Raw genomic sequence first — 8,251 nt, 5'->3', positions numbered from 1 at the left:
GTAACATAAAGCTAATATTCCTTGAGTTTTGGGGCACCGAATACCCCATTTTGCATAGTAGACAACGATGGTTGATTTTTTCAATTATAGAAGAAAACGAAACATTCTAGTATATCAAGTATAGCTTTTTCAATATTGTTAGTTTCTTGTGACAACTACATATGTTTTGTAAGTAGTAACCATATCTAATCATAAGGATCAAATTTGGCTAGATATTGAATAGTTTCTATGGGATTCTACAACTCATAATGTTGAACCCAGTTTTTTCATGTTTGTTGTATTTAGCACTTCATCTTTGTCCCCAAGATTTCCCTTGTTAAGAGATGTATTATTGTTTTGACATGCTCCATGGCTCCTTATGAACCTGACAATAGGGAACTAAGAAAACATGCATATATTATTTGTATTGAGCGTGCTATAGAAACTTTGATGATAGGTTTGCAGAATGGAAAAAATTCAACTTTTTTGTACCTATTTCTTTTGGCAAAACAAAAAATAGTGAGTGAGAAGCAATCATATGTTCTGATCACCAATCCATTGAAGTTAACTAGGGAATTTATCTCAAGTCCTACAAAAATCCCTAATCTTATTTTTATGCAACAAAACGTAAGAAATGACTGTTTTGATGAAAATGTACTGGTCCATCAACTTTGAAGGCTTGGTGTGACCAAAAGATGAGAAATTTTACAAGTTTTTTAATTTTTTCCATGTGTAGTAGGCCTTGAACTATAACCTCATGAAAGGATTTTACAAAATGAGTGGATCTACTATGGTTTTGGAGGTTTTTTTCAAAACCCTGAAAGGACACTTTTATGTCCTATTAGGTTACCAACCTAGTGTTAAAAAGTATAGACATTACCTATTGGCCAACAAGTTTGTGTTCTTTGTGGACCACCAAGCTTTGTTATATTTGGTCAACAAGCCATGCAGCACAGGAAGAATAGTGAGATGGTTCATCATTCTTCTTGAATTCAATTTCACTGTGGTTGTAAAAAAAGGCACTATACATCAACGAGCAGATCATTTGTCCAAGATTGGTTCAGGGGAATCACCTAAGGGGGTAGATGATGATCTACCAGATGCCTATTTGTTCTCCATGAAAATGATACCTAGATTGTCGAAAAAAATTGTGTCATTGATGACGATAGCTCAAATAGATTCACCACTTCCTATCACAGTTGATTCAATTGAGCAATCGACTACGTATCAATTACTAGCTGGGAGGCTATATAAAAGAAATCGAGACAGGATATTTCTTTTATGCATTAACCGTGAAGAAAGGGATCAATACCTAAGTCAAGCACATGTTACCATAGTAGGACTTCACTTTGCGAAAGACCAAACTATGCAATGAATCTTAAGACTTGGAGTATTTTGGCCGACTATGAGAAGAGATGTTTGATATTTTGTAAAAGATTGCCCTCAGTGTCAAAAACAACCACCCATTCCTCATGTAACATTGTTTCAAATGTCACCTGTTCCTAAGTGGAGTAACTAACTGGTTACTTACTTATCAAACCAAACATTTCCTGAGGATATGAGTAAATGCCGTCAAAGAGCAATTGAAACGGAAGCAAGAGACTATGCTCTCATTGGGAACCAATTGTATCAGAGAGGTAAGGATCGACATTTGCGTCTTTGTGCAAATGAAAACAAGTATATTCCGATTATAGAACAAGCACATGCTGGATTAGCTGGTGGTCACTTTTCTAGTGAGACCACCACAAGAGCAATCTTGATGGTAGGCATATGGTGGCCCCAACACTTTTTGCAGATGCCAAAAAATATGTTCGAAGGTGTGATGCTTGTCAACGAGCAAAAATGCCAACACGAGTAGATAGCATGCCCTTAAGACCAATGATGGGGGCTAGAGCCTTCGCAAAATGGAATATAGATTTTGTTGGACCGATACAACCACCTGCTTATAGAACCCAAGCTCAATATGTCATTGTAGCTACAGACTATTTGACCAAGTGGGCCGAGGCTAAAGCAATCCAAAAGAATGATGCTAGAACCACTGCTGCATTCTTATATGACTATATATTCGTAAGGTATGGACTGCCAATAAAGATTGTCAGTGATCGGGGAACTCATTTACTCAATGAGGTAATAGAGTATTTGCTTAATGATTTTATGGTTATCCATAACAAATCAGCTCCCTATCACCCACAAGAAAACGAACAAGCTGAGCATACGAATAAAATTCTTAGCTCACTACTGACCAAAGTGGTTAGTTCAGGAATAACTGACTGAGAAATGAATCTCCATGCCACTCTATGGGCTTATCGAGTTTCATTCAAAATGATGGAAAGGGGGAAATGGGAAAACCACCAGCACATAAACTCGATGCCTCTCTATAGCTCAGTGATCTCACAGTACCCCTATCCCCTAACAAATACACATCTAGATACGCAATCTACAAACAACTAATGTCCAAGCCCGTACCCCAACCAACCTAGACTATACAATCAACCGCCAAGCACGTCAATATGGCTTCACCCTTAGACTCTTGGGAGCACCTTATACCATAGATATACCAACCCAACTCACTCAAACAGACATTTAGAAGATCACTGACATACCCAAGTTCTCTCGCACATGGGATTCCCTACAAATAGTCAACCCAAAGTGAAATGACTCACCTAACTGATTCGAGGATCCCTAGAACACACCCATCCACGTGCAAGTTTAGAGATCCCTTTCTACACATATAATACCTACTTACACACATATACATAGGGGAACAAGAACGGGGGTGAATCATCCAAGGGAAAGAGGTGAGGATGACCAAGAATACACAATTGATATGATATTTGGGTGTACAACAATGCGGCTCCTTCTTCTGCAATCGCCAGGAACTCTCAGCTCCTGGCCCTCATCACCCCTTGAAGCACTGCTTTAGTACTAACAGCCTTTGACATCTGTAGATGGTGCCCAATTACCGGGTTTTGCCGTCTCAGCCCACCACACTCAGCATGGAGCCCTGCTCTCTCATGCAACACCATCCTCATGCCATTAAAAACTGGCGACCACCTTGATGCAGTCGCCCCCCTGTCTGTAGCCGACCAGCCCCCTTGAATGGGGAACCTCCTCGCTGATCCCTTATACGCTGCCAAAACGGCGCTCCTCTTGTCTGTGAAGCGGCCCCTGCAGGCCCTACCTCATGCAAAACTTCTCTACTCCCGCCATACTTGGTGACCCTTTCCCTGATGACCCTCCCCTGCAGTCCTCCCTCACGCCTCAACTGACGGGCCCTCCTCCTTCCAGCAACAGCCCCTTGCTCTCCATGCACCCGATGCCATACACAGATGGTGCTCCTTTCCCCTCCTTGCCAAAAACAATCCTCTTCTCCTGTGGCGGCTTTTCTCCACGATCTGCAGTTGACCACCCCATCTATCCTTTTTTCCAAAGGTTTTTTTTTAAAGCCAAAAAAAATCTCTAGTCTGGACTTGTTACACACACCAGCAACCGTCGACGGTCAAAAACTTCCACCACATTGTAAAGCACATGTTTAACTCCACGACGTCCCCTTTAAAGCCACAGATGAAGCTTTGTCAAAAAGAGCATTGCCCGCGCCGAGAACCACTTGACCACAACTTGATATAACTCATTCTTTTAGCATCCTGACCAATATGGCGGAAATCCATCCTTGCTCTGCTCAATATCATATGTGACATACATATGAACTGACGACTTGTTGAACCCTGCATCATGCAAATGCTCAAGCATCGTGTCATCTGCTCGCAAACCTCCATGCAACGACTTTTGAGCTCTCCTTGGGCCGACCAAAACTGGGTGCACCATCATTGCCCACCCCCACGTTGAGCATTCATGCTCAACCGTAGTATTATTTAGGTAAAATAGGACTGCATAGAGAAAATGATATAACATAGATATATAGACTGCATAAGGTATTTGTCTATATAGATAGGATAGATATAGAGAGAAAATCATCTTCTACTGCATCACCCGCCAGGGTCAAATGGAAAGCCCGAAGCTTCCCCAAGCATGGCATAGAGTCCACCTGGATCAAATATAAAACATTGGTCGTGGACATCCACCTGTAAAGAATGTATCTTCAAGTCTTCCTTTGCACCTGTAGGCTAATAGACAGTCCATCCTTCCTGCTCTTCATAGCATCAAGCTTTGTCACCCTGCATCCACAAGCCCTCATGCCAACCATAAACATGCTTTTGCTCACTTGAAACACCTATACCATAAGCGGCTACCATGCCATCTGCTATAGAACCCACCATATTATCATCTTCATCACATGAGCATTGAAACCTGCATAGTACACCTTGCAAAACAACTTGGAACAACATATCCATCACAACCTAACACATAGCTTCAAAACCATGCCATTTGCTTGAGCCTGCTGCATAGGCAAGCAAACATGTTCCCTTTGCAAACCTGTATCCAAACCCTCTGTAAATGGCTCCACAACCATCTCTTTATCCTCAAGAGCATGACTTGCTAGAGCGACAATCTGTTTTTCAAACACCTTATCACCTGCACGGTTGGTATCACCTTCCTCATTGCATGGAGCCTCACTCTCATAGGCTGCACCTATATCAATCTCCATAGAGTCATCTGCCAGAGCTAACTCTCCATGGCTACACACAAACTCTGAAACTTCAAAGCACACCTCGACATGCCCACCAAGGCAAGGTTGCCCCACCCCATGTATAGACAAATCACTTCGACATACCTTAGCTTCCGCTTCCAACTCCTGCAAGTCATCCTCGAAAACCTGCTCTTCAATTAAACTGGATGCACAATCAAACCATACCTCTTCCTCCAATAGGGACTCACCATCACACAACATTTGATAGGGCTGATCGACTGGCAGATTCACACAAGGTGAAACACTATATTTCTCTTCGACCTTTAGCTGGCTGACAGGCAACTCGCATACATTTTTCTCCACTTCCTTCACATAAAAAACATCATAGGTCACATACCTAAAAGATCGGGATTCTGTCTCCCACATGCTATCTGTGTCCAAACTGCTGCTAGAGCTATGAGAACCACTGGATTCCTCTTATGATCTTGCCGGTTCCTGCACCTTTGCTGTCAGCCTTGCTGGCTCTAGAACTGGCACCTCTTCTTTAAGATATTTTACCACCTCGCTCTCTGGAGGAAGCAAACTGGGTGGCATCGTGAATATACCTCTCTGCACCTTTTGAGCCCTAGTTGGCACTTCTTCCACCTCTTCTAGCCTGGCATCAACTGCACGTGCTTTGATCACATTCATATCAACAAAAAAAGGAGCTTTTACCTCTTGATGCTCATCAATATGCTTGGGCTTGGGTCCACTGGCTACCGTGATTGCCGACTGTAGCAATCCTGCCTCCATCTTCTTCTTCATCTTTCGACTCTTTGCTCTGGCAACTCTGACGGCTTCATCATAAGTGCTTGGATCTTCATACTCCACTCTCTCTCGAACATATGGATGCAAGCATGATAGAAATTTTCTCGTTTAAAGAATCCTGCATTGGTTTCTTGGGTAGCAGCCATGAAATCCCCCCAACAGGCTTCAAAATTATCAACAAAAGCATCAAAATTTGTACTTACGTCCTGCTGCAAGCCTTTGATCCTTGCATTTGCTTCAGAGGCCAACACCACTTTTCGATACCTTTGTAAGAAATGTTCACGAAATCCGATCCAATTCTGCTTGTGCACATCTTCTAAGCCATCGAACCAAGCTTTTGCTTTACCTCTCAACACTAGAGGTAGAGTCTGGAGCTTTGCTTCATCACCTTGCATCCGCAGTACCGTCAGCATAAATAGCTCAAAATCGCCTATCCAATCGCCAACATCTCCATCTCCTTTGAACACTGGACCAAACTCCTGCTTCATCTTGATTAACCAACAGTCGATCAGGAAGCAATCAGTGGGTCCTCAGCGGGGGCACCACAAGATGGAAAGGGGGAAATGGGAAAACCACCAGCACATAAACTCGATGCCTCTCAATAGCTCAGCGATCTCATAGCACCCCTATCCCCTAGGAAACACACATCCAGATACGCAATCTGCAAACAACTAATGCCCAAGCCCGTTGTCGGGAAGTTGGCGGTCTTGCTAGGAAGGCACCGGGCCTCTTGCTGTGTGAGTTTGTGAGGAAGCTCAAGGGTTATGAGAAGGAGCTAAGATGTAGATAACATAGCTTCTAGAGCTAAAGAAGAAATGTAGCCAAAGAAGACGCTCACTTTCCCTTACAAACACACACGTGATGGAGAGAACTCATGAAAAATAGTCAAAACAAAACAAAAATGAAAACATCAAGATTACGATCATATCGTATCATGGGTAGGATAAAAGGGTTAACGGATGAGTTAATGATATTTAATCTTTGTTGTCCAAATAAGCTACGGATTGCTCTTTGGAACTGTAGCTTTGTGCTTACTATAATGTATATGTTTTGTCTAGTGATTGGGATTAGTTGTAAGTACAAATCCTCTTGATTTATAATGAAATAACTACATTTACATCAAAAGAGAAGTCATAGTCAATAATAGGTAGTATGTTGGGATCTGGTTAGAGAAGTATTTCGCTGAGCCTTTCAGGACCAAATAGAAACACTATGCATTGCTGAAAGTGAATCTTTCGACTAATCCAAGTGTTGACCCAAATAGATTGCACAGAATGGAAATGAAAGAAATTGCCTCCATGTGGATTATGATTATTCATCAATGATATACTTAGTATGTTCAAAGATAAATGTGTGAAAGAAGTGAAAGGAGAAGAAGAAGAGAGTTTCTCTCCCAAGTCCTATTGTTGCCCTTAGGCAATAAGGATACTGCGGGGAGAGAAGTACCTGTAGCAAGGAGATTCTGGAGTTTGTGGAAGAGAATGAGAACCTTAAGAGAGAGAGATGCTTGTGAAAGATGAAGATATGGTTACTAACCTTGTGCACATAATTGTTTCCCGCAAGAAGGTTGTGCCCGTTATATTGACAAGATTGCCGCTTGAATACCTTCCAATGAAACAATTAGGACACAACAAGAGAGATGAAAGGAGGAGTAAAGATAGAATTAGAGATAGATCTAAGTGTGGTGGTGGTATTAAAGATAGATAATGAGAGATAGAGATAGAGTTAGAGACAAGTATTGGACTAGATATGCAAATGAAAGTAAACTAGCAACATATATCTTACATGAGAGCAATCGCCACCACCTTAATGGAGAGAGAAGACGAGGCAAGACTTCAGCCTTTCTTCAAGAGAAAGTGTGGCACTAAGATGAGTGTGTCACTATGGAATTGAGCTATTCTCACTCACTCATAACTTGCCCCCAAGGAAGAGAAGGTTGCCCTTTTTATAGGTGAGGGAGCCATGTTTTACCTAATCACTTGATTAGGCTAAAGAATTAGCCCAAATAAAATGTTCTTTGGATATTTCTTAAAATGGGAAATATTAGGACTCAAAATATCATGAAATTTAACATTTTTGGTCATTGAGGCCCCATGTGGGTGCATGATGTATGTGGGCCCCACCTAGGCATCTTCTGTATGGCTCCAACAAGGGGTCCCAACTTCTGTGTCTTGTCCTTCAAGGCATCTTTGAGGTGTCACATTAACATGCTTGTGTCTTTTATCCTCCAAATATCTTATTTTATGGTCAAAGACCAAGATTACCTCTTTTCACTTGATTCACATGTTTACCATCTCTTCTTGCAGTGTAGTTGTGAGAGGATTTTTCACTGTTTTCCTTGTAACTTTTGACCTGTAACTCGGATTGACATGCTTCAAAAAGAAAAACTGGCCTACTAAAAGAGCTTGACTTGGTTTTGGCATTTTCTCCACACCCTTAGGTTGGGAGTTTCATATTGGGATGGTCCAAGAAGATTTGGATCTTCCTTTTCATAAATTCTTCTAGTAGGCCCTTCCCTCTTGTATGTATCCAAGAAGGTATGCATTATTGAAGGGTTATATTATTAAATAAATGTAAAAAGAAGAAAATAATTTATATATGGTAGGGTATAGCTGAGATATTAGAAGAAATATGTAAATGCTTTTCCCCCAGACAAAAAGAGGCACAATCATTGATACTTCTCTTGCAGTACTTTCTAATAGTAATGCGCATTTATATTACTTCAAAGGTAAATACTAAGGTACGGTAGAAAGATTTTATTTATGCATATGAGTATTATATGAAGTAGACTTATGGGTCAAAAAGTCGCAAGATAAATCATTTAATGCCTGTTCCCACTATATACGTGCCACAGCATGACATCCACCCCCTCTAAAC

General features: G+C 41.4%; 1 pseudogene; it reads right to left on the bottom strand.

The window, feature by feature from the left end:
- Positions 1–4,616: 4,616 nt before the first annotated feature.
- Positions 4,617–5,371, bottom strand: LOC147454198 (uncharacterized; annotated as a pseudogene).
- Positions 5,372–8,251: the final 2,880 nt, after the last annotated feature.

This window comes from Adiantum capillus-veneris, chromosome 7 (assembly GCF_014529385.1).
Source record: "Adiantum capillus-veneris isolate H3 chromosome 7, ASM1452938v2, whole genome shotgun sequence".
In the NCBI taxonomy this organism is placed as follows: domain Eukaryota; kingdom Viridiplantae; phylum Streptophyta; class Polypodiopsida; order Polypodiales; family Pteridaceae; genus Adiantum; species Adiantum capillus-veneris.
This window is presented reverse-complemented; position numbering and strand designations above follow the sequence as displayed.